This window comes from Trichechus manatus, unplaced genomic scaffold (assembly GCF_000243295.1).
Source record: "Trichechus manatus latirostris isolate Lorelei unplaced genomic scaffold, TriManLat1.0 scaffold00088, whole genome shotgun sequence".
NCBI classification, from domain to species: Eukaryota; Metazoa; Chordata; class Mammalia; order Sirenia; family Trichechidae; genus Trichechus; species Trichechus manatus.
The window spans coordinates 3,412,027-3,439,173 of NW_004444024.1; the positions used below are offsets into that span (position 1 = coordinate 3,412,027).

The 27,147-nt window shown below is 38.8% G+C and overlaps 1 protein-coding gene and 1 long non-coding RNA gene across 3 annotated transcripts in view; one reads left to right on the plus strand and one right to left on the minus strand.

The window, feature by feature from the left end:
- Positions 1–261, minus strand: part of RAB6A (RAB6A, member RAS oncogene family) — a 72,465-nt gene extending 72,204 nt beyond the window's left edge. The window contains exon 1 of one of the 2 annotated variants that reach the window (XM_023736556.1): positions 168–261. The gene's annotated coding sequence lies outside the window, so the exon portion shown is untranslated. The remainder of the gene's footprint in view (positions 1–167) is intronic. The other variant, XM_023736555.1, reaches the window with a different exon arrangement.
- On the plus strand, positions 202–18,629 carry LOC111821546 (uncharacterized). Its single transcript, XR_002824924.1, has 3 exons — positions 202–334; positions 533–629; positions 17,869–18,629. It is a non-coding gene; the product is annotated as an uncharacterized LOC111821546 (long non-coding RNA).
- Positions 18,630–27,147: the final 8,518 nt, after the last annotated feature.

The window sequence follows — 27,147 nt, forward strand, 5'->3', positions numbered from 1 at the left end:
GTGCGCGTGCGCGCCACAGCCAGCGCCTTCCTGGTTAGCAAGCTCTCCCGGCTTCCTCCGGAGCAGCCGAGACGAGGGCCGGTTAGATTTCCTCTCGCGTCGGGAAAAGGCAGGAGGAGACGGGGCGGAGCCAGAGGAAAATAAGGGATGGGATATGGAGCACTTACGTCTCTTACATAATAAGCCAATTGGAAGAGGCCAAGGGCAGGCAAGAACGAGAGTGAGCTGGCGACCTCGTGCAGTGGAAAGGATCGCGTCGTGGCGGCCATATGAAGTGTGGCGCGTTGCAGCCTAAGTGGAGAGGAGGCGAGGCGGAGGCGGGGGCAGAACAGAGGTAGGAATGACCCCAGCAATGTGCGGGTGGGGTCGGAGAGCCCTGGGGGTGTGGACGAGGTGCCTCTTTCCTGAGCCATCAGCTCTCCATCACGTTCCTCAAATCTGCCCTTTAGCCCTGCACCCTTCTCCATCTTATTTCTCGTCATAATTCTGCACACAGCATCTTACTAGGTACATTCTCCCTTGTTGCTCCCAGGAGTTTCATAACTGCCAGAAGCGGAACTTCCACAATTTGCAATGAGGAAACCGAAGCCCGGAAGGAGGAAATGAATTTTAAAAACCTACAAAGACAGGTTTGAAACCCAGGTTTCTTATTTTCCCCCATTGAAGCTCTGCAGCCTGCTTATTGATTAGCCCACTCACTTCCCTGGCCTGACCTGGCTTGGTCTTCTGTTACCAACCCTTGCTTCTCAGATGTTGACAACTCTAGGGGTAACGCCTACCTTCCGCCATGCTAGAAAAGGGTTTCGACATCATATAAACCAAACCCCTCATTTCAGAGATGGTGAAACTGACACACAGGACAACAGCTTTGCAGAAAGCCACACAACATTAGAGGCATAGCCTGAACTGGAGCCCAAATCTGGTCAAGGGGATGTTTTAAAAGCGCTCCCTTTCCTCCTAAAGCAGGCCTTCTGAATTGGCTGAGTGGACTTCCTTTAAATTAGCCATCTAAAGCATGTGCATTTTTCTGTGGAGAGAGTCCATAGCTTTTATCAGATTTTCAACCAGGTTGGTGATCCAGAAGGTAAAAGATTAATGCCACAGTCAAGAGGAGCCCAAGGAGACATGACAACTAAAGTTAATGTGGTATCCTGGATGGAATCCTGGAACAGAAAAAGGACACTGGGCAAAAACTAAAGAAATCTGAATAAAGTGTGGATTTTAGTTAATAACAATGTATCATATAGGTTCATTAATGGTAACAAATGTACCATCCTAATGTAATGCTAATAATAGAGGAAACTATGGGGAGGGGCATATGGGAAGGCTGTACTATCTGCTCAATTTTTCTGTAAATCTAGAAGTGTTCTGAAAATAAAGTCTCCTAATAAAATGTTAAGAACCACCAAATTAGAAAATTTGACAACCACACAACTTAAGCCACACCTACACCATGCAGCAAAACAGGTCCAAAAAGTAATTCCTGCCTTTGAAGAGGGCATTTTTAGAAGCTGGCATAAAAAATACTTTCCAAGTTAATAAAAAATGTGTCCTTACATTTGTACGTAGTGTCTTACTATTCACGAAACACATTTATATACATTTTTTCATTGTTCAGGTGTTATTATTTACTTAGCTTATAGAAATGGCAGGGTCAAATAAGCACCTTTTCAAGCCCAGGAATGAATTGCTGATGTAGCATAAATTAAGGAGAGGAACTGAAGTTCTTAAAATACCATCTCTTCTGGCCTATCAAGACAATAACTATATCCACAAATCCCCCTTTCTATCAAAATTTACTCGCTTTTGTTTCCACTTAGCCAAGTGACAGGATTTTGGCACATGAATCTAAAATGAAATGTTAAAAACCTGAGTCATGACTTGGACATTTGATTATTTATTTAACTATTTGATTTTAAAAGTAGTTTGTCAGGTCTGGTAGGGCCCTTCTACCAGTAACCCAGAACCCTGGCATGCTCAAAAAACCGCCAATATGAAGAGATTTTTAAAAAACTCTTGCAAACAAAAGTGAGTGGAAACTTTTTCTTTCTGATGGGTACCAAGTTTTCAATATGTTTCCTGAAATAGCCTTCAAAGTAACATCTGAGAATTGGAACTATAATTACTTTTTACTTCTGCCAGGAGTTTATGAATCAATTTGTCCCTGCTGCTTTGGTCTCTGTAGTCACCTAAACAGGTAATGCTATCCCCTATCATTTTGAAGAAAAATGTGGTATAATCTACCCTTTACCACAGATGTTTTAATGTGATATTTTCCATTGACACATATACAACTTCATTCTCTGAAGCTGCGTTCATATTTATCAAGTACCTTCTGTATGTAAGTCACGTGTTTTGTCTTCAGAGATTTTATGATCTAAAAGTTGCATAATAAGTGCTGTGGAGTTCAGCAAATGGAGAAATTACTTGGAAGAAGAAGGAATTAGAAAGGCCCTTTTCAAGGCCACTTTCACCTCCTTGATTTCCTACACACAGTTACTTCTCTTTCACTTGAACCCTTTCCCTCTCCTTTCATTTCCCCAGTTCTTACTCTTCCTTCAGGTATCATTACAAGAAGCCTTCAAGAACATTTCTAGTCTGCCCCCACCCACATCAACAGTTTAAGTGTTGTTGCCTGTCCTCCCATTGTACCCTGTTCTTCCCCACCACTTAATTGTTATTGCTAATTATCTGTTTTCCGCACCTGACTGTGACCTCCATGAAGTCAGAACTCAAGTCTTGTATCCCTAACACTTGAAGAGTGCTTGCTATATAATAAGTATTATAACATAATTATAGCATTCTTTGCACCTTGAAAGAAACCAGGCTTCTTGAGGAAGGACTGAGATTTCATTCTTATTCCTAGTGGCAGACACTTAGTTGCCTAGCCAATAGTACACATACACAAAACAACACACTTCCACAGAGATGACAGCTACTTTTCCAGCTTCCCTTCTGCCATGGTATAGGCACATGACTCAATCTGAGCCACTAGGAGACAAAGGAAACATGCTAGAGGATTCTGAGATAAATTTGCTTCCCTAATGAAATGAGATACGTGAGGAAAACTGCCATTTCTCTGTCACAGGGTGTGGTTGTGTGAGAACATGACACCTACAGCTAAATAAACCATCTTGTGAACATTACTAGTTAATCTTGAGGAAAAAAGCCAACACATTGATGATGGCTAAGCCTAAAGCTAATAAGCATCATTGAGCTTTTCACTAACCCTGGAACTGGCCTTCCTCTGGATTTCTTTTTGATAAAATGATATCTTTATATTTAATGATGTTTTTAATAATATAAATGTCATTTTATTTGTTTGTCATTGTTAACTTGCAGCTGAAAGCATCTGACATGCTCATCTTTAGATCCCTTACAAAACCTTGCACAGTTCCTTGAACATTAGACAATAGTATGTGTGTATGTGTGTGTAGTAATAGGTACCAAACTTGAACCGCCTTTTTCTGTTTACTACCCCCTAAAAAAGATTTATTACTCTTGGAGAGGCAGAAAATCAATAAAGGAGAAAAACTGTCCAGGTAAAAGGACTGAAATCATAGTGCTCATATTTGAAACAAATAATAGCTCTGGCGGGAATTCAAAGTCCATCAAATACAAAGTCCTTCTAACCTGCTTTGCAGTTTATTATAATCATTGCTGCTAAAAATAATGGTGGGTCAATATACAAAGCATAAACATGACAAATGCTCAAAATTCAAGGTGACCAATTAAATGGGCACAATTAACACAAAGTATATTTAAGGAAGTCTCATTTTAAAAAAGTACGACCAAAAAAAAAAAAAAAAATGGTGGTGGGGTGTCTCATGTCAAAACCTGTTTTCTAAATACCTTGACCTATAAGTATATGGCATGGGAAAAGAATGAAGGTTATTTGGCCAAAATGGAAGAGAAGATGGTAGAACTCCAATAGAATGATATTGTCTGTAATTATAACCAATTCATAAGCTAAATCAGAAGATATTTTTGCTACAGATTGATCTAGAGCATCTATTTTTGATAATTCCATTTTGTTCTGTTCATGTGAATCATGGTCCCTGTTATGAATAATGTGGTTTCTCAGTGTTATAGGTGGGGTGTTAAACTTCCAGGCTTTGAAATTGCATGGGGGAAGAAGTTGCTTCTTTTTTTGCTAGTCCAGAATGTGTAATACTTGACACATTGATGAAACTTTCCTCTCCCCACACTCTATCCCCCACAAATAATAAAGTCTCCTCTAAGAAGTACAGAAGAATGAATCACTCCACCTGCTACTAAGAGATAATCACTCTCAGAGTAGAACAACTCCTTCTACTGCTGTTTATATAAAGAACAGAGCATCTTAGGACAGAAAAGTGAGACCAACAGTTTGCACTGAAGTACCAACAGACTGTACAGCCAAATTGTAATGTGCCAAAGATGCCAAGAGAAACTATCTTTTTGTGAACATTTCTTCAGATTTTTGAATAACACAGTGACTAGGACTTCATTTATGTATAAACTTAAAGATATAAAAATCATTACGGTAGTTATATCTTCAAACTATCCAGTGAGATAGTAAGTCCCAGGATCAAGAGTTTTAGACCATAATATCGTGGGGAAGAAATTGATAAAATCTGCCTCCTTCCTTTTCTGAAATCAACCCAAAACAAGAATAAAAAATAGAAATGTGTGGAAACATAATGGTGATGGTTAAACAGAATGATGAGCGTAATAATGTCACTGAATTGTGTACACAGAACTTGTAAAAAAAAAAAGTTAAGATCGCAAATATTACGTATATATTTACCACAACTAAAAACAAAAAGAAGAAATGCAAACTCTGGCTTTGACATGAGTAATCCAGAGCTATAATAAGTTGGGAGACAAAGATAGAGCGGTGGTAACTTACTAAAAAGAGCTTAGAAAAGTCGTAACCAAAAAAAACTAAAACCAGACCCCTTGCCATCAAGTCAATTCCGATTTATAGCTATCCTATCGGAGAGAGTAGAATGCCCCATAGGGTTTCCAAGGAGTGGCTGGTGGATTCGAACTGCTTACCTTTGGTTAGCAGCCATAGCTCTACTGGAGGGAAAATAACAAGAAGCAAGCCAATAAACCAAGCAGAACCCCAAAACGGCTCATGAATGTGAAGCATCAGGTACAACAGAGGGTGGATGTTATGGGTTTAATTGTGTCCCCACCTATACCAGTGGATGTAATCCTACTTTGGAATAGGGTTTTCTTTGTTATGTTAATGAGGCCATGTCAGTGTAGAGTGTGTCAAACCTACTCACTTTTCAGATATAAAATATGCAGATTGGGCACAGAGAAACAAGCACAGATGGAGGGGAAAATACATGCCACATGGAGATCGCCAAGGAATCAAGGAATACTGGGTCTGCAAAAACTGAAAGAGATCTTTTCCCCAGAGACCACAGAGACAGCCTTCCCCTAGAGCCAGTGCCCTGAATGCAGACTTCAAGCCTCCTAAACTGTGAGAAAATAAAGTTCTGTTCTTTAAAACCACCTACTTGTAGTATTTCTGTTACAACAGCGCTAGGTATTAGGAAAAGGGGCCAAAAACAAGAGAATTGTGTCAAAGTCTATATAAACAAACCTATTTCTCTATACAGAAATTGAGGAATTGAATACAAGAGGCTCTAGGCTATATAGCCAAGCATAGTACAGTGCTTGGAATGAGGTGCTGCAAGAAGATGTTGTTGTAGCTGGGTGCCATTGAGTAGGTTCTGACTCATATTGACCCCATGTGATAAGGGGATTGATAAACCAGTTGTCTCCCCAACCACCTTCTGTAACACTGACAACCAGTTTTATATGCCTGAAAAAGAGACTAAAAGATCCTTCTCCAAACAGAAACATCACAGAGAAAAGACAGATCTTGAAATCAAAGTCCTTCAGTGAAAAAGCCAGTTCACCAACAAATCATCTGTAATGAACTCCTCTAATCAACAAACCCCACCCACTCACTCACACTGAGCTTCCGTTTAGTTTGGTGACTATTTTTTTTCCTCTCTCATTCAAAAATTTATACACAAGTTGTTTTGTGACATTGGTTGTAATCCCTGCAATGTGTCAGCACTCTCCTCCTTTCTGCCTGGATTCCCTGTTTCCATTTGTCTAGTTGCCCTGTCCCTTCCTACCTTCTTATCTTTGCTTTTGGGCAGGTGTTTCCCATTTGGTCTGTCATACTTGATTGATCTGAGAAGCAAGTTCCTCACATGTATTATTGTTTGTTTTACAGGCTTGTCTAATCTTTGACGGAAAGGTGGACTTTGGGAGTGACTTCAGTTCTGAATCAAAAGGGTGTCCAGGGGCCATAGTCTCGGGGGTTCTTACAGTCTCTGTCAGACCAGTAAGTCTGGTCTTCTTTGTGAATTTGCATTTTGTTCTACAATTTTCTCCCACTCTGTCCGGGACCCTCTATTGTGATCTCTGTCAGAGTGGTTGCTGGTGGTAGCCAGGCACCATCTAGTTCTTTTGGGCTTAGATTGGTGAAGTCTGTGGTTCGTATGGTCCATTAGTCCTTTGGACTAATATTTTCCTTGTGTCTTTGTTTGTTTTCATTCTCCTTTGCTGCAGACAGGATGGGACAAATAGATGTATTGGCCGCTCACAAGCTTTTAAGACCGGAGGTGCTACTCACCAAAATAGGATGTAGACCATTTTATGAACTATGTTATACTAATTGACTTAGATGTTCCCAGCCCTCAGCCCCAATAGCTCAGTCTCTCAAGTTGTTTGGATGTGTCTAGGAAGCTTCTATGACTGTACCCCTTTTGTGCTCTATGATATATATGAGTGTACATGCTGTGCATAACAATATGTATGTGAAAACATCCACAGCCTAATCTATATACATACATGAGTATACTCCTATACAGCCTCCTTCACGTATTCAGCATACATATATGCCTGTGTATCTGCCTGTAAGTTATTATTTGTTTTTACTATTGTTGTCGGGTTACATATGCTATAGTATTTCCTGTGGTTGCCTTTTTTTCCTTCTTGTATTCTTCTAAGTGCCTTCCTTTGCCTTGATCAAGTTATGCTGACTTAACCTGTATTATGTGTTGTCTTTTCCTTCACCAAAATTATCATTTGTCTACTATCTAGTTAGTGGATTTCCCCTCCCCACCCATCCCCTGTCTTGTAACCATAAAAATTGCGTGTAAACCTTTTCCTGAGTTTTTATGATAGTGGTTTCACACAATATTTATCCTTTTATGATTGACTTATTTCACTCAACATAATGCCTCCAGATTCATCCATGTTGTGATATGTTTCACAGATTCATCATTGTTCTTTATTGTTGAGTAGTATTCCATTGGGTGTATGTACCATAATTTGTTTATTCATTCATCTGTTGATGGGCACTTAGGTTGTTCCATCTTTTCGCTATTGTGAATAATGCTGCATGAACATGGGTGTGCATATGTCTATTCATGTGGCAGTTCTTATTTCTCTCGATATATTCCTAGGAGTGGGATTGCTGGATCATATGGTATTTCTATTTCTAGCTTTTTAAGGAGGCACCATATCATTTTCCATGGTGATTGTACCATTTTACATTCCCAACCGCAGTGTATGAGAGTTCCAATCTCCCCACAACCTGGCTGGCATTTATTGTTTTCTGAATTTTTGATCAGTGCCATTTTTGCAGGGGTGAGATGGTATCTCATTGTTACTTTGATTTGCATTTCTCTGGTCGACAGTTCGAATATACCAGCTGCTCCTTGGAAACCCTATGGGGCAGTTCTACTTTGTCCTACAGGGTCGCTATGAGTTGGAATTGACTCGATGGCAATGGGTTTAATGGCTAATGATTGCGAGCGTCTTTTCATGTTATTTGTTGGTTGTCTGAATGTCCTTTTTGGTGAAGTGTCTGTTCATGTCCTTTGCCCATTTTGTGATTGGGTTGCTTGTCTTTTTATTGTTGAGTTCTTGAAGTTTTCTGTATATTTTAGAGATTAAAGCTTTATCAGCTATGTCGTTGCCAAAGATTTTTTCCCAGTCTGTAGGTTCTCTTTTTACTCTTGGAAAAGTCTTTTGATGAGCATAAGTATTTAATATTTAGGAGGTCATGGTTATCTAGTCTATCTTCCGGAGTTTGTGCATTTTTAATTATGCTTGATATTCTACTTATAACATAAATTAGGGCTCCTAGCGTTGTCCCTATGTTTTCTTCCATAAAATCTATGGTTTTAGGTTTTACATTTAGGTCTTTAATCCATTTTCATTTAGTTTTTGTGTACGAGGTGAGGTATGAGTCCTGCTTCATTTTTCTGCAAATGGATATCCAGTTTTGCTGTCACCATTTATTGAAGAGACAATCTCTTCCCCATTTAATGGACTTCGACCGTCTGTTGAAGATCAGGTGTCCATAGATGGATGGATTTATTTCTGGGTCCTCAATTCTGATCCATTGGTTTATGTGTCTGTCGTTTTACTAGTGCCACACTGTTTTGACTACTGTAGCTGTATAGTAGGCTCTGACATAGGGTAGTGTGAGACCTCTTAACTTTCTTCTTCTTTTTTAGTAATATTCTACTTGTCTGGGAACTCTTTCCATTCCATAAAGTCTGTGATTAGTATTTCCATCTTGTTAAAGAATGTTGTTGGAATTTGGATCAGGATTGCATTGTATCTATAGATTCCTTTAGGTGATATTCACATTTTCATGTTAAGTCTTCCTGTCCGTGAGCATGGTATGTTTTTCCATTTATGAAGGTCTCTTTTGGTTTCTTGCAGTAGTGTTTTGTACTTTTCTTTGTGTAAGACTTTTACATCCCTAGTTAGGTTTATTACTAAGTATTTTATCTTTTGGGGGCTATCATAACTGGTATTGTTTTCCTGATTTCCTTTTCAGAATTCTCTTTGTTAGTGTAGAGGAATCAGACTGATTTTTGTATGTTGATCTTGTACCCTGCCACTTTGCTGAATCCTTCTGTTAGTTCTGGTAGCTTTTTTGTGGATTCTCTGGGATTTTCTATGTATAGGATCACATCATCTGTGAGTAGGGATAGTTTTACTTCTTCCTTAACAACTTGAATGCCCTTTATTTCCCTTTCTTGTCTTATTGTTCTAGCTAGGATTTCCAGTACAATGTTGAATAAGAGTGGTGATAAAGAACATCCTTGTTTGGTTCTCGTTCTCAGGGGAATGCTTTCAGTCTCTCTATTGAGAGTAATGTTGGCTGTTGGTTTTGTTATATGCCCTTAATTATATTAGGGAATTTCCCTTCTATTCCTGTTTTGCTGAGAGTTTTTAATCAGGAATGGATGTTGGACTTTATCAAATGCATTTTGTACATCGATTGAGATGATCATGTGATTCTTTTCCTTTGTTTTATTTATGTGGTAGATTACAATGATTGATTTTCTAGTGTTGAACCATCCTTGCATATATGGTATGAATCCCACTTGGTTGTCATGTATTATTTTTTTGATATGCTGTTGGATTCTGTTGGCTAGAATTTATGACTACTCTTAAATATGAACAAACTCTCAAGGTTTGTGATATATTTGAGAAAGTCCTCCATTATGAAATAAAGAAAAAATAAATGAGCAGAAAAAAAATTGGAAGGCCTATGATAAGAGAAAAAATACTGCATTTATGAAACAAGAAGAAGTTATTCTTAAAGGGGGAAAAAAAGGAATGTGGAACAAAAACAAGCTTTCATAGAAAATAAAATTATGATAGCCAAAGTTTAAAAGTAAAATAGAGGAGGCAAGGCAAAGATGGTGGAGTAGTCAGATGCTTCCAGTGGTCCCTCTTACAACAGGGACGTGAAAAAAAAGTGAATCGATTATCTATGACAATCTAGGAGCCCTGAACATCAAAGGCAAAGTTGGGAAGTTGGACTGAGCAACAGGGGGAGGGAGAGACAGTTCGGAAGCAGCAAGCTGTTACCAGACCTGACCTGGCTGGCACCGGCACCCTGCGGCTGGATCGGCTGGCGTGCGTGGTGAGGAAAGCAGCGGCACTTGGGACATGTTTTCTACATTGGGAGAGACCAAGTGGCAGAGAGTCTGCTCAAGCCTCCAGAACTAGTGAGAAGTGGTGCTCAATCAGCAAAATATTAAGTACATGTGTGTAACCTACCACATGAATGAAAAAAACACCCCCTTTAGGAAGAACCTCTCTCCCATTTACCTGCCTCCTCCCTGCTCTGCACCAGGTCCTGGTCCGGCTTCAGGAATTGCCGTGCCTCCTGGGCCAGAAGTAGGACCCATTGCGAGCCCTGAGCCATTCTCCCAGCATTGGAGAAGGAACATATTAACAAAGAGGAAAAAATAATCTGCCAGCTCCCCTAAGCCAGGAACTCAGGGCAGACACAGCCCCTTTGCATAGACACAGGCATAAGGGGTCCACAGACTTTGAATGTCTTTCACCCCTGCATAGATTGGTGTGGGCCCATTTCAACAGCATAGCCTCGTTAGCACAGTACAACAGGATATATATCTGAAGCCTGTTTTCAACTGTATCAGCTATACGGGGAGTGGCAGATTTGTAACATTTGACTCCACCCTGCCCATTACGCAGGGTCCTCACCTGCCCACATCAGGGGCCTGAGGACTGGTGGCTCCACCCACGCCACCTAGCCACCTAAAACAGGAGTCCAAGAATAAGTGGTCCTTACATCCAACAGCATTGGGTGCCCATAGTCAGCCTGCAAAACCCACCCACCTACGCACTTTAGGGAACAGGGACACACTTTCCTCCCAGACACTCAGGGGCAGCCATCAGCCCCCTGCCTTGCTCAGCACATGACCCCCTACTGCAGCCAGATACCTGTGCCTACTCCAATCACCCCTGCCCATCTAGGACTGTAGGTGGGAGCCTGCAACACACACTTGGTGACCGACTACCTGGACACCTGAGCTGAATCCAGACAAGAAAAGTAAATGGACTCCTGGGCTCACAAACCTAGTAACAGCTCTAACCACCTGGTGACAGGACATGAGAGCTTCAAAGATGCCAGTAATCAAACTAGCTCACATGATGAGCCTATTTGGTCATATCAAACAAAAAAACAAGAAGCTAGGACACAGTATGCAAACATAACGTAAATAAATATAATAACTTATTGACGGCTCGAAGACAAGAGTCAATATCAGATCACATAAAGGGGCAGACTATGTTGGCTTCAACAAGCAACCAAAACAAAGAATCAGGAAACCTTTCAGAAGAGGATAACTTCTTGAACTTACCAGAGGTAGAATTCAAAAGATTAATATACAGAGCTCTTTAAGAGATCAGGAGGGAGATCAGGAAAACTGCAGAACAAGCCAAGAAACACACAGACAAAGCAATAGAGGAACTTAAGAAGGTTGTACAAGAGCATAATGACAAATTTAATAGGCTGCAAGAATCCATAGAGAGAAAGCAAATAGAAATCCAAAAGCTTGACAATAAAATTTCGGAATTAGACAACTCAATAGAAAGTCATCGGAGCAAAATTGAGGCAATGGAAGTCAGACTTACTGAGATTGAAGATAAAGCACTTGACATCAACTTATTTGAGGAAAAATCAGATAAAAGGATTTAAAAAAAATGAAAAAACTCTAAGAATTACATGGGAATCTATCAAGAGGAATAACCTACAAGTAACTGCAGTGCCACAACAGGGGGGATAACAGAAAATACAAAGAGAATTGTGTAGATTTGTTGGCATAAAACTTTCCTGATGTCATAAAGGATGAGAAGATACCTATCCAAGAAGCTCTTCGAACCCCACACAAGGTAGATCCCAAAAGAAAGTCACCAAGACATATTATAATCAAACTTGCAAAAACCAAAGATAAAGAGAGAATTTTAAGAGCAGCTAGGGATAAATGAAAAGTCATCTACAAAGAAGAGTCAGTAGCACTAAGCTCTGACTACTCAGCAAAAACCATGAGGCAAGAAGTCAGTGTGATGACATATGTAAAGCCTTGGAGGAAAAAAATTGCCAGCCAAGAATTATATATCCAGCAAAACTGTCTCTCAAATATGGTGGCAAAATTAGAGAATTTCCAGATAAACAGAAGTTTAGGGAATTTGTAAAAACCAAACCAAAATTACAAGAAACACTACAGGGAGTCCTCTGGTTAGAAAAGCAATAACATCAGATAACAACCTAAGACTAGAACACAGGAACAGAACAACAAGATATCAACCCAGATAGGGAAGTCACAAAAATAAATCAAAGCTAAAGTTCTGAAAATAGAGAAATAGAAATGTCAATATGTAAAAGATGACAACATTAAAACAAAAAAAAAAGGGACTAAATAATGTAGTCATAGATCTTTCATATAGAAAGGAAGTCAAGGTGATATCAAGAAATGAAAGACTGGTTTAAACTTAGAAAAATAGAGATAAATGTTGAGGTAACCACAAAGGAAACTAACAATCCTACACATAAAAATAAAAAACAAGAAAAACATAAAGACTCAGCAAATACAAAATCAACAATATTGAAAAGGATGAAAAGAAAATGCATAAAGAAAAATGACTCAGCACAGAAAACTAAGTGGAACAAAGAAACTGTCAACAACACACACAAAAAGACATCAAAATGACAACAGTAAACTCATACCTATCAATAATTACACTGAATGCAAATGGGTTAAATGCACCAATAAAGAGATGGAAAGTGGCAGAATGGATTAAAAAAAACAATCCGTCTATATGCTGCCTACAAGAGACACACCTTAGACTCAGAGACACAAAAACTCAAAGGATGGAAAAAAATATATACCAAGCAAACAACAAAGAACAAGAGGGGCAATATTAATCTCTGACAAAACAGACTTTAAAGCAAAATCCACCACAAAGGATAAGGAAGGACACTATATAATGATTACAGGGTCAGTACAGCAGGAGGACATAACCATAATAAATATTTATACACCCAACGACAAGGCTCCAAAATACATAAACTCTAACAGCACTGAAAAGAGAGATAGACAGCTCGACAATAATAATAGGAGACTTCAACACACCACTTTCAGTGAAGGACAGAACATGCAGAAAGAAGCTCAGTAAAGACACAGAAGATCTAAATGCCACAAAAAACCAACTTTGTCTCATAGACATATACTGAACACTCCGCCCAACAGCAGCCAAGTATACTTTCTTTTCCAACACATATGGAACATTCTCCAGAATAGACCACGTATTAGGCCACAAAGCAAGCCTTAACAGAATCCAAAGCATTGAAATATTACAAAGCATCTTTTCTGATCATAAAGACATAAAAGTAGAAATCAATAACAGGAAAAGCAAGGAAAAAAAATCAAATACATGGAAACTAAACAACACCTTGCTTAAAAACTACTGGGTTATAGAAGAAATTACAGATGGAATAAAGAAATTACAGAATCAAATGAGAATGAAAACACATCCTACCAGAACCTTTAGGACACAGCAAAAGCAGTGCTTAGAGGTCAATTTATAGCAATAAATACACACATCCAAAAGAAGTAAGGGCCAGAATCAAAACGTTAACCCTACAACTCAAACAAATAGAAAGAGAGCAGCAAAAGAAGCCCACGGAAACTAGAAGAATGCAAATAATAAAAATCAGAGCAGAATTAAATGAAATAGAGAATAGAAAAACAATTGAAAGAGTTAACAAGATGAAAAGCCGCGTCTTTGAAAAGATCAACAAAATCAATAAACCACTGGCCAGTCTGACAAAAGAAAAACAGGAGAGGAAGCAAATAACCTGAATAAGAAATGAGATGGGCAATATCACAACAGATGCTGAAATTAAAAGAATCATAACAGAATACTATGAAAAATTTTATTCCAACACATTTGAAAACCTAAAGGAAATGGACAAATTTCTAGAAACACACTACCTACCTAAACTAACGCAAACAGAGGTAGAACAACTAAGTAAACCTATAACAAAAGAAGAGATTGAAAATGCAATTAAAAACTCCCCACAAAAAAAAGCTCCGGCCCTGACAGCTTTACTGGAAAATTCTATTAAACTTTCAGAGAAGAATTAACACAAGTACTACTAAAAGGATTTCAGAGCATAGAAAAGGAAGGAATACTCCCAAACTCATAACCTTGATACCAAAACCAGGTAAAGACACCCACAAAAAAAGAAAATTACAGATCAATATTCCTCATGAACATAGACACAAAAATCCTCAACAAAATTCTAGCCAATAGAATTCAACAACATATCAAAAAAATAATTCACCATGACCAAGTGGGATTCGTACCAGGTATGCCGGGATGGTTCAACATTAGAAAAACAATCAATGTAATACATCACATAAATAAAACAAAAGACAAGAACCACATGATCTTATCAATTGATGCAGAAAAGGCATTTGACAAAGTCCAACACCGACTTATAAGAAAAACTCTTAGCAAAATAGGAATAAAGGGAAATTCCTCAACATGATAAAAGGCATTTACACAAAGCCAACAGCCAACATCATTCTAAATGGAGAGAGTCTGAAAGCATTCCGCTTGAGAACAGGAACCCGACAAGGATGCTCTTTATCACTACTCTTATTCGACATAGTGCTGAAGGTCCTAGCCAGAGCAATTAGGCTAGAAAAAGAAATAAGGGCATCCAAATTGGTAAAGAAGAAGTAAAAGTATCTCTATTTGCAGATGATATGATCTTATACACAGAAAACCCCAAAGAATCCACAAGGAAACTACTGGAACTAATAGAAGATTTCAGCAAAGTATCAGGATACAAAGTAAACATAGAAAAGTCAGTTGGATTCCTCAACACCAACAAAGAGAGCTTTGAAGTGGAAATCACCAAATCAATACCATTTATAATAGCCCCCAAGAAGATAAAATACTTGGGAGTAAATCTAAGCAGAGACATAAAAGACCTGTACAAAGAAAACTACAAGACACTACTTCAAGAAACCAAAAGAGACCCGCATAAATGGAAAAACATACCTTGTTCATGGATAGGAAGACTCAACATTTTAAAGATGTCACTTCTACCCGAAGTGATCTACAGGTACAATGTGATCCCGATCCAAATTCCACTGGCATTTTTTTTAATGAGATAGAGAAGCAAATCACCAGCTTCATATGGAAAGGGAAGACGCCCCAGATAAGTAAAGCATTACTGAAGAAGAACAAAGTGGAAAGCATCACACTACCTGATTTTAGAACCTATTATACGGCCATGGTAGTCAAAACAGCCTAGTACTGATACAACAACAGATACATAAACCAATGGAACACAATTGAGAATCCAGATGTAAATTCATCCACTGTGAGCAGCTAATATTTGACAAAGGCCCAAGTCTGTTAAATGGGGAAAAGACAGTTTCTTTAACAAATGATGCTGGCATAAGTGGATATCCATTTGCAAAAAAAAGAAACAAGACCCATACCTCATACCATGCACAAAAACTAACTCAAAATGGATCAAAGACCTCAATATAAAGTCTAAAACAATAAAGATCATGGAAGAAAAGATAGAGACAACACTTGGAGCCCTAATTCATGGCATAAACAGAATACAAACCGTAAGAAACAATGCAAAAACACCAGAACAGAAACTAGATAACTGGGAGCTCCTAAAAATCAGACACTTACATTCATCAAAAGACTTCACCAAAAGAGTAAAAAGATAACCTACAGACTGGGAAAAAATTCTTGGGTACGACAAATCTGATCAGCGTCTAATCTTTAAAATCTATAAGATACTGCAAAATTTCAACAACAAAAGGACAAATAACCCAACTAAAAAATGGGCAAAGGATAAGAACAGGTACTTCACCAAAGAAGACATTCAGGCGGCTACCAGATACATGAGGAAATGCTCATGATCATTAGCCATTAGAGAAATGCAAATCAAAACTACAATGAGATACCATCTCACCCCATCAAGGCTAGCATTAATCCAAAAAACACAAAATAATAAATGCTGGAGAGGTTGTGGAGAGACTGGAACACATACACTGTTGGTGGGAATGTAAAATGGTACAACCACTTTGGAAATTGATTTGGCACTTCCTTAGAAAGATAGAAATAGAAGTACCATATGATCTAGCAATCCCACTCCTTGGACTATATCCTAGAGAAATAAGAGTTGTCACACAAATAGATATATGCACACCCATGTTCATTGCAGCACTGTTCACAATAGCAAAAAGATGGGGAAAACCTAGGTTCCCACCAACGGACAAATGGATGAATTATGGTATATTCACACAATGGAATGCTATGCAATGATAAAAGACAACGATGAATCCGTGAAACCTCTCATAGCATGGATGAATCTGGAAGGCATTAGGCTGAGTGAAATTAGTCAGTCGCAAAAGGACAAATATTGTATGAGACCACTATTATAAGAACTCAAGAAAAGGTTTAAACACAGAAGAAAACATTCTTTGATGGTTACGAGTGTGGAGAGGGAGGGAGACGGGTATTCATTAACTAGATAGTAGACAAGAATTAGGTGAAGGGAAGGATGACACACGATACAGGGGAAGTCAGCACAACTGAACTAAACCAAAACTAAGAAGTTTACTGAATACAATCAAACACTTCGAGGGACAGAGTATCAGGGGCAGGGTTCTGGGGACCATGGTTTCAGGGGACATCTAGGTCAATTGGTATAACAAAGTTTATGAAGAAAGTATTCTGTGTCCCATTTTGGTGAGTGGCTTCTGGGGTCTTAAAAGCTAGCGAGCAGCCATCTAAGATGCATCAATTGGTCTCAACCCACCTGGAGTGAAGGAGAATGAAGAACACCAAAGACGCAAGGAAAACATTAGCCCAAGAGACAAAAAGGGCCACATAAACCAGAGACTCTATCAGCCTGAGACCCGAAGAACTGGATGGTGCCCGGCTACCACCAGTTTCCAAGCTGACACACAGCAGAGAGTCCCTGATGGAGCAGGAGAAAAGTGGGGTGCAGAACTCAAATTCTGGTAACAAGACCAGATTTAATGGCCTGAATGAGACTGGAGGAACCTCAGAAGACATGACCCCAAGACTCTCTGTTAACTCAGATCTAAAACCATTCCCAAGGCCAACTCTTCAGACAAAGATTAGATTGGACCATAAGACATAAAATGATACTTGTGAAGAGTGTGCTTCTTAGTTTAAGTAGATACATGAGATTAGATGGGCAGCTCCTGTCTGGAGGCAAGATGAAAAGGCAGAAAGGGACAGGAGCTGGTTGAATGGACACGGGAAATCTGGGGTGGAAAGGAGGAGTGTGCTGTCACGTTATAGGGACAGCAACTAGGGTCACGTAACAATGTGTATAAATTTTTGTATGGGAAGCTAACTTGAGTTGTAAACTTTCCTTAAAGTACAAAAAATAAAATGGAAGAATTAGAGGACAACATTAAGGAAATGTTCCAGAAAATATAGCAAAAAGCTAAGAGTTGTACACTAGAAGAGAAAAAATTATTTGAGGATTATTCCAGGAGATACAGCATAAAAATAATAGGAATTACAGAGAGAAAGAAAAAATTAGAAAAGAGAAAATTATAATAATATGAATAAATTTCCCACACCTGAGTGACACAAGTGTCCAGATTGAAAAAGTATACCAGGTCCCCAGCAAAAATGAATAAAAGAATTAATAAATAAATACATCAAATTGTATCATCATGAAATCCCACAATATCAGAGACAAAAGGAAATCTTAAAAGTTCCTAAAAATTAAAAACAGAACATTGAAAAGATTGAAAACCAGAATGGCATCAACTTTCTGAATAACAACAGTGAAGCAACATCTTCTAACTAAAAAGGATTTTCCACCTAGAATCCTATTATTCCCTGGCAAACTATTATTTAGATGTGTAAGTAAAGTAAAAATATTTCCAGATATGCAAGGTCTCAAAAATTCATCTCCCATGTGCTCTTTTTCAGAAAGCTATTGGAGGAGATAACAAGGAGCTAAGCTAAATCAAAGACAAGGAAGTTACAGACTCTGGAATCGAGTAAGTAGATCCTGTATAGGAAAGGAGTAAAAGTGATTCCACGAAAAGCAAAGAAAAGTTACAGAGTAGCAGCTGTACAGCAGGCTTAAAGAGTAACCAGTCCAGAATGCAGCAGCCAGATGAAAATTAAATCTGACCATATAGAAAATGGAATTGAGAGACTACTGTAGGGTGAAGAAAAACTTATCAACAAGTGCAGTAGTACCTAGGCAAATGAAAATAGCATTTTAGTACTATTACACTTGAAAAAAAAACTATATAGCTATGTCACTTTCATTTATAACTGTAATTGAAAAGACAGCCTGTAAAATGGAAGAAAATATTGGCAAATGACATATCTGGTAAGTGTCTAGAGTCCAGAATGTATAAAGAACACTTACAACTCAATAACAAAAAGACAAACAACCCAATTTAAAAAATGGACAAAGGATTTAAGTAGACATTTTCCCAAAGATATGTAAGTGGCCAATAAGTACAAGAAAAAAAAAAATAACATCGTTTATCATCAGGGAAATGCAAATCAAAACCACAATGAGGTGCCACTTTAGACCCACTATGATGGCTGTAATAAAAAAGATGGAAAATAACAAGTGTTGATAAAAAATGTGGAGAAATTAGAACTCTTCTACATTGCTGTTGGGAATGTAATATGTACAGTAGTTTGGAAAACAGTTTAAGACTTCCTCAAAATGTTAAACATAGAGTTTCCATATGACCCAGCAATTCCACTCCTATGTATATATCCAAGAGAATTGAAAACATATGTCCACACAGAAACTTGTATATGAATGTTCATAGCAGCATTATTCCTAATACCGAAAAATTAGAAGCAACCCAAGTATCTACCAACTGAAAAACGAATAAACAAAATGTGGTATATCCATGCAATGGAATATTATTCAGCCATAAAAAGGAATAAAGTGCTCGTACATACTACGACATAGTTGAACCTTGAAAAGACTATGTTAAGTAAACAAAGCCAGACATAAAAGGCACGTTTTGGCTTTTCTTTTGGGTATGATGAAATATTCTGGAATTAGATAGTGGTGATGGTTGCACAGTGTTATAAATATACTAGAAATTACTGAATTGTACACTTTAAAAGGGTGAATTTTATGGTATGTGAATCATGTCTCAAAAAATAAATAATTACCAATACTTCACATTATCTGCAAGCATTGTCACAGGTATTTTTTGTTGTTGTTGTTTATTTTTGCTTTTTATCCTGGTTGAAGATGTTAACTGTTAATGGAGAGAGATTCCTTTTAAGAAAAGCTCTTTGGAGGCAGAATTATAAAAACTCAAGATGATAGAAACTGGCAGTTACTTGAAGGGCAGGTTAGGCTAAGGATTCAACAGCAACAAAAGACCAGAGGCCAACTGGAGTAATAGATAAATAAAACACAGATGAGTGTGAAAAGTGCAAACTAATTCTATAGAATATAGAGTCCAAATAAATTAATGAGTAGTTATCCACAGGTTATTAAAAACAAAACTAGAAACACTTATCAGACACTCAATTTGCATAGCATTATTCTAAGCCCTTTCTTTACTTTAAAATTGCTTTTAATAAATACTAAGTAGATTCAGAGTATATTTATAAGCACCTCTGGGTAGACTCCAACTACCAACCTTTTGGTTAGTAGCAGAGCACGTTAATCATTTGCACCACCCCATTTGTAAGATATAAAAAATAACAGTACAACAAATACCCGTGAGCCTGTCATCAAGTCTCTATACGTTTTTTAATGTGTTTAAACATTTATTAAGAACAAATGATACACAAGGCAATGTGCTCTATGTTGAGGTAAGGGTAGAGAAGATAAAGCATGGGAGTCAATTTCATGTAAACACTTAAACAAATCCTGTCTTGTTTGAGTCCCTGTCCCTATTAACCACTCAATTACTGCAAACTTTAGGAATTAAAGGATATGTTTGCAATCCCCAAAATTTGTTCAGCCCTCAGCAACAAAATGTATAGACAGTTTCTAATTAGATATCTAACTCCTATGCAAAATCTGTTCTTGATACATATTCTTAATATTGTATATTCAAAATGTACAATAAACAAACAATTATTGACAATTTGCTGTCCAATAAGAGAGATGCTTGTGTGGGAATACCTTGACATTTATTCTGTCCTTGGGAAGCTTGCAATCTAGTTGAAGAGGAAAGACATGTAAAAAGTTAAATAATAAAGCTATGAACAACACTTCAAAACAATACACAGAGATTTTACAAGGCATTGCAAAACCAGTTGCCAAATAAGTACAAAGACAATTACCTCTGTAAAAGATTAGAGGAGAGAGAGGTTACCTCATGATGCATTATTTTTATGACAAGGGTAAAATCTCAGTTGCATCTTGGCAGACAGATTTCAACAGATGAAAGGAGAGGAGAAAAAGCTAAAGGTACTGAGACTGCTACAAAAACATTGTAATAACTACAAACTACCAGTGTCAATCTATACCTTCAACCCTTCTGAAAATTACTTCTGTTGGGACTCTGTCTTTGGACTGAAAGTGCCAGCATTGAGTGGTGAAAATTCTCATTATTTTCATCAACAAGACATTTCCATATCACTAATCCTAACATGTTTTCCTGGCTTCACCTGACATGCTAACTGTTCTTTCTATTGCTCGATCTGAGACTATTCAAGGTCAGCATGCAAACTGTATTTACAGAGGAGGCTTGCAAGGACATCTATATTGCAGCTGTAGTCTAATACAGATAACAGAGATGACAACAGGATTGACATATGCCCTTTGTCTGCAACCCACTAGTGCCTGATTAGGAAAAAAAAATGAAGACACAGCTTGTTTGCTATGTTATCCATTTACTACATTATCAGTTAGGAATCTTTCAGCTGGAAGAAACAGAAAACCCAACTCTAAAGAGTTTAAACAATAGGGCAAACCACATACAAGTCCCAAGCTAGGCCAACTACAGGGTTAATTCCCATCCAACAATGTCATCAGGAGTCCCTAGGTGGTGCAAATGGTTAGGTGCTTGACTACTAGCCGAAAGGTTAGTCATTCGAATCCACCCAGAGGTGCCTTGGAAGACAGGCCTGGTAATCTGCTTCTGAAAGTTCACAGCCTTGAAAACCTTATGGAGCACAGTACTACTGTACACACATGGGGTCCCGATGAGTCGGTATCGACTTGACAGCAACTAACAACAGTGCCATCAAGGTCCAGCTTTTTGTCTTTCTGCTGTAGCTTTCTCAGTATATTGACTTTGCCCTTAAATTCTGGCTTCTCTAATAATCACAAGATGGCTGCCATAGTTCGAGTTGACACATGTAGACACTATTCAGTCCAGAGAAGATGCTTTTATGTGTCTCTATTTATAAATGAAAAAAATTTTTGTAGTATCCTTCCAGCAGACTACTCCTTACATCTCCTTGGCCGGAGTTGTGCCTCCTAAATCTGTCACTGACAAGAAGAATGGATTACTATGACTGGAATATGGAAGTATATGGCTACATGGAGAAAGATGGATTATTGCAATAAAATTGTAATTTTGTTATAAGGAGAAAAAGATGGAAATGATGTTTGACACCCCACCACCAATACTCACTACACTAACACACCAGCTCATGACTGAGTGTGATCTACCCTGACACATTCATTTGTTCATTTATTCATTCTACTTTTGCCTACTGTGTGCCAGGCACTATGTTTTCATACGGAAATATAAAAGAGAAAAAAAAAATTGGTCATTGAGTTTGAGTTTACATCAATCTATTGGTGAGACAGATGTATAAAAACTAAGTCAAAATACAGTAGGAGAGAGGCTGGCACATTAAAACTCTATTTGAAGAGTATATTATGGTCTATAGACTGAAGAGATCATGTATATATATTATATTTCATCCACTGCCTTGAAAACATTAAGATATGGGTGAATTTTAAATGTCTCCTCCAAGAAGAACAGGATTTATCTCCTAATTTGATGAGTTTTTCTATTTGTATTTTGTTATATCCAAAGCCCCAAAGAAGAACCACTGTTGATAATAAGATTTTTTACTACCATATCATATCAATCTGGAGCTCAGGACACAGGTCTGAGCTATAGATAAGGACATGGGAGTCATCAGCTTACAGGTGGCATTTGTAGTCATGAGGATGGATGTGATCACCTAAGTAGAGTGTAGACTGAGAAGGCCAGGAAACAACCCTATGGAACAGCAATATTTAAAGTCAGGCAGATAAAGTAACCTGTGAAGAAATATCAGAAAAATAGGAGGAGAAAGAGTGGTGACAAGAAAGCCAGGGGAAGAGAACAGGACATTAAGCAAATGGGCACAAGGGATCTTTTTGGGAATATAGAAATGTCAAAGATATGATATAGGCTTGCTATGAGTCAGAATGGACCCCTGATGGCGTAGTGGTTAAGAGTTAGGCCGCTACCCAAAAAGTCAGCAGTATGAATCCACCAGCCGCTCCTTGCAAAGGCTTTGGGGCAGTTCTGCCCTATAGTGTTGCTATGAGTCTGAATCAACTTGATGGCAATGGGTTTATGTGTCAGAATGGACTCAATGGCAATGGGTTGGTGACCTGGTCTAGAGAAATTTCAGTGGAATGATGGAGACGGAAGCCAGATTTGGATTTAGGAGCAAACGGGAGATGAAGAAATGGAGGCAAGTGAAGACTCCTCCATTTAAGGAATTTGACTCTGAAGGGAAAAAGAGAAAAAAAATAGTACCTGAAGAGGCATTTCAAGTTAAAAGAAGGGACAGAGATGGTGAGTGTTATGGATTGAATTGTGTCCCCAAAAAATATGTGTTGTAAATCCTAACTCTTCTACCTGTGATTGGAGCCCTGGTGGTGCAGTGGTTAAGAGCTCGCCTGCTAACCAAAAGGTTGGCAGTTCAAATCCACCAGCTGCTCCTTGGAAATCCTATAGGACAGTTCTACTCTGTCCTGTAGGGTCACTATGAGTCGAAATGGACTTGATGGCAAGTCCTGTGGATATAATATATAACTTATGGTTATATATTATATGCCTGTGGTTATGATCCCATTTGGGAATGGATTTTCTTTGTTATGTTAATGAGGCAGTATTCATCTAGGGTGTGTCTTAAGTCGATCTCTTTTGAGATACAAAAAGCTGATTAAGCAAGTGACTAAGCAAGCAAGCACAGTTGGGGGAAGGTAGATGCCATGCTGCATGAGATCTCCAAGGAACCAAGAAAGAAGCGAGAGAGACTTCCCCTAGAGCTGATGCCCTGAATTTGGACTTCCAGCCTCCATAACAGTGAGAAAATAAATTTCTGTTTGTTAAAGCCACCCACTTGTGGTTTTTCTGCTATAGCAGCACTAAACTAAGACAGTTTAGTTTTAGACATATTCCATTTGAAACCAGAATCCAAATAGTTAAGGGTAGATCATTATTACTTTTTGTTTTAGAAGTAGGAATTGCTGCAGATTAGTCCAAGGTTCCACAATAGGCGGACCTGGGGAGAAGCTAGAAAGAGAGCAATGGAAAAGTCTGCTCTTTGGTCTCTAGGCAAACTCCATTTCTCAGAATTCCTGAGCCCAGAGAATATTCATAGGGTTTCTTCATCTCTGTTCACTTCTAGGCATATAAACATCAACTGATTCTTTAATATATATAATGAAGAATGTCTCTCCACGCTCCCATTTGCTTCATTATCAGGAAGTTTTTCCTAATGTGTAACCCAAATCTCTCCCTTCATAACTGAGCCCTTTAAAAACTCGTTGAAGAAAAAATGTTGTGTGCTGTTGTGTTTTCCCATTTCTATTGTTTACTAAGTTACCAAATATCCTCCAAAAATACTGGACCACATCTGTAACAACTCTAGTGTTGGTTTTCCCATAAGGTTTAAATTAAATGTCTGTAAAGCACTTAGCATGCCTGCACATACCAAAAAAACCAAACCCGTTGCCATCGAGTTGATTCCGGCTCATAGTGACCCTAGAGGACAGAGTAGAACTACCCCATAGGGTTTCCAAGAAACGCCTGGTGAATTCAAACTGCTGACCTTTTGGTTAGCAGCCGTTGCTCTTAACCACTACACCACCAGGGTTTCCACACCTGCACATACAACTCAATAAATAGTTACTATCATTTGGAGGGAGAGAAGTTATGAAAAAAATGTTCTGTAGAGATGTCACCCTCTCCCTCCTTGAGATAGCATCCCTTTTATATAATTTAATAGAAAATTTAACATTAGTATCTGAACTAATAACCTATTTTACTTATAGACTCTTAGAGAATGAAATTATTCACATTACAAAAATCAGTTGCAAAGGGGTTACATGGTTCCTTTACCTGTTGCTGTGTAGTTGATTCCTACTCGTGGCAATCCCATGTGTGTAAGAGTAGAACTGTGCTCCATAGGGTTTTCAGTGGCTGATTTTTTGGAGGTAAATGACCAGGACTTTCTTCTGAGGTGCCTCTAAGTGGACTCAAACCTCCAACCTTACAGTTAGCAGCCAGGCTTGTTAACCATTTGCACCATTCAGAGACTCCTCTTCTAGGACCAAAAAAACCAAAACAAAACCTATTGTCATCGAGCCCATTTTGACTCAGAGCGACCCTATACAACAGAGTAGAACTGCCCCATAGGGTTTCCAAGGCGTGGGGATCGGCTGGTGGGTTCAAACCGGTGGCCTTTCAGTAGCAGGCAAGTGCTTTAATCACTGTGCCACCAGGGCTCCTCTTTTCAGACAGGGTCTAAGAATTCTGCCCTCCTATCCCTGTGGCATCTAATTAATTGCCCTCTTTCCTAAACCTTATAGTCTTGAAGGAAAAAAATGCTGTTATTTTAAAATGTCCAGAAACAAATGTGATGGGGTAGCACTGGCATTGCGTGTACATCACATTCATCTTGATTTGGATACATGGTAGATGGACTAGCCTTGTTCAAGCTCTAATACAGTGTACCGTGTAAATTTCAGAAAAAGAAATTTCCAAGATTTTGTTTATGAATTAATGGATAAAATAAGAATAAAGACCCAAATAGACCCCTTGCATTTAGCACGTTCTCTGTAGATATTTGTTGAACAAAATGATTTTAATCTTCAGACGTGTCCCCAATTTTTCTTAAAAAGCCAGATTTTGCAAGGCCATTGCTATTAACATGTTATTGTTAGCCTACATGGAGTTGCCCCCCTCCCACTCAAGGTGACCTCATATTTAACAGAACAAAACAAAACGCTGCCCGGTCCTGTGCCATCTCTGTAACTAGTTGCAGATTCAACCTTGTGATCCACAAGGTTTTCATTGGCTGATTTTCTAAATTAGATTCCCAGTCTTTACTTCTGAATCTGTCTTAGTCTGGAAGCTCTGCCGAAACCTGTACAGCATCATAGCAACACACAAGCCTGCACTAACAAATGGGTGATGACTGTACATGAGGTACATTGGCCAGGGAATTGAGCTGGTCTATCACATGGGAAGGGAGAATTCTACTATTGAATCACCAATGCCCTCGTTTATTAACATACATTGCTGAAATTTTTTTAAAGTGGAATTGACATTTTGACTCTTGGCTCTGACAGAAAGTCTCTCTAGTAAGTAGGCCAGGAAAGATTTAGATTTCTAAAAATCCTATCATCCCAGGCCATACATTAAAAGGCCAGTCTATAAGCTTTATGTCCTGAGGTAAGCTTTTATTTTCTTTATCAAAGACAGGAACTTTTGTTTGTTTAATACTGACGGACAACAATCCCCAAAATCAGAATTGTCTACTGTCTTAATAATTTGAACTATACATACAACCTTCTGTCTTTGTTCTGGGAGCAAAATTTTTCTGAATGTTCTACTCTCTTACATTGTTTTATAATTGCAAGTAAAACTCCACCAATGATTTTTTTAAAAACTGTTTATTAACACAGGTTTTAAAGAAAACTCTGGGTCTTGGTCCCAGCTGTCATTAACTTCCTGTGACTTTGAGTCCTCGGGCCTAACTCCCTGTAAGCATTAATTTCTTCATTTGTAAAATGAGATGGACCTAGATGGACCAGTGATCTATAAGATAGCTGTGTGTTCTGGAATAGGCCACATTTACATCTCTTGTGCTGAGCGTAATTATCTAATAGTGCCCCCTTAGACTCTCAAAGTTGTCCCCGTTTGGACAATAAATTATATGGTTACCCTATCCCTGAGGATCTCTAATGTTCAGTGACTCTGATATCCTAACTTCGGGCATTAGGACCTTGGAAATGTTTTGTGGCGACATCACTTCTAGAAAACTAAAAATCCACTGGACTCCAGAGAATAGGTGGCAGTGCAGGAGACGTCAGCACTTCCACACAAACGTCCAGCTTCCCAGGGAGAATCATTTCAGTGGTAAACCACCTCTTTCCTTTGGCCTCTGAGAGCCGGTGACTGAGAAGAAACATAGGGAAGGCATGTGGGATTGAATCAATGGCAGCAGCAAGAGGGAGGGGCCTCACCCTCCTCTTCCCAGCCACACTCAGCATGGCCACTCCAGCCGAAGTAGGAGACGGGAACGCCCCACCTCTCGCTGGCCCTAGAGAGGGCAGGCCCTGAGAACCAGACAAGCTTCAGCGGACCAATGGGAAGAGGCAAGGGGAGGGGACTAACCGGGGGGCGTCGGTCCGAGGGGCGGTGGAGGTGGTTGCGGCGCCGCGGGTCTTGCTCGCTTGTTGCGCCTGCCACGTTATTCCCAGCCTTTGAGGCTGGAGTTTGCCAGGTGGAATGCCACCGTCAGCACTTCCGGGTTGAACTCCAGCTGAGCTGATCAGTTTCCACCCTGTTCAGTGCTTGTTCCTACCCTTCGAAGCCAGCCCTAGTCAAAGCCCAGCTGGTCCCTCCTCTCCTTTGAGATGACTCATCTCTACGTCCCAATTCCGAGATAAACTGGCGGCGCCAGGTGTGGCATGACACGTTTGCACTCAAAACATTTTTTTTCTGATTATAAAAATACATGCATATTTTAGGAAATTGGGAAAATTAAAAAATGGATAATGAAAGTGATTATCCCACCAGCCAGCAACAATTATTAACTTTTGTAATTCTTCCACTGTTTTCTATGTATGTATAGATTTTAACATAATTGGAACAATGCTGTATAAAGTTATGTATTGTTTCTTACATACTAAGCATTTTTCTTTGTCATTTTAATTGCATAAACTCGTTGCCGTTGAGTGGATTCCAACTCAAAGCGACCCTACAGGACAGAGTAGAACTGCCCCATAGGGTTTCCAAGGAG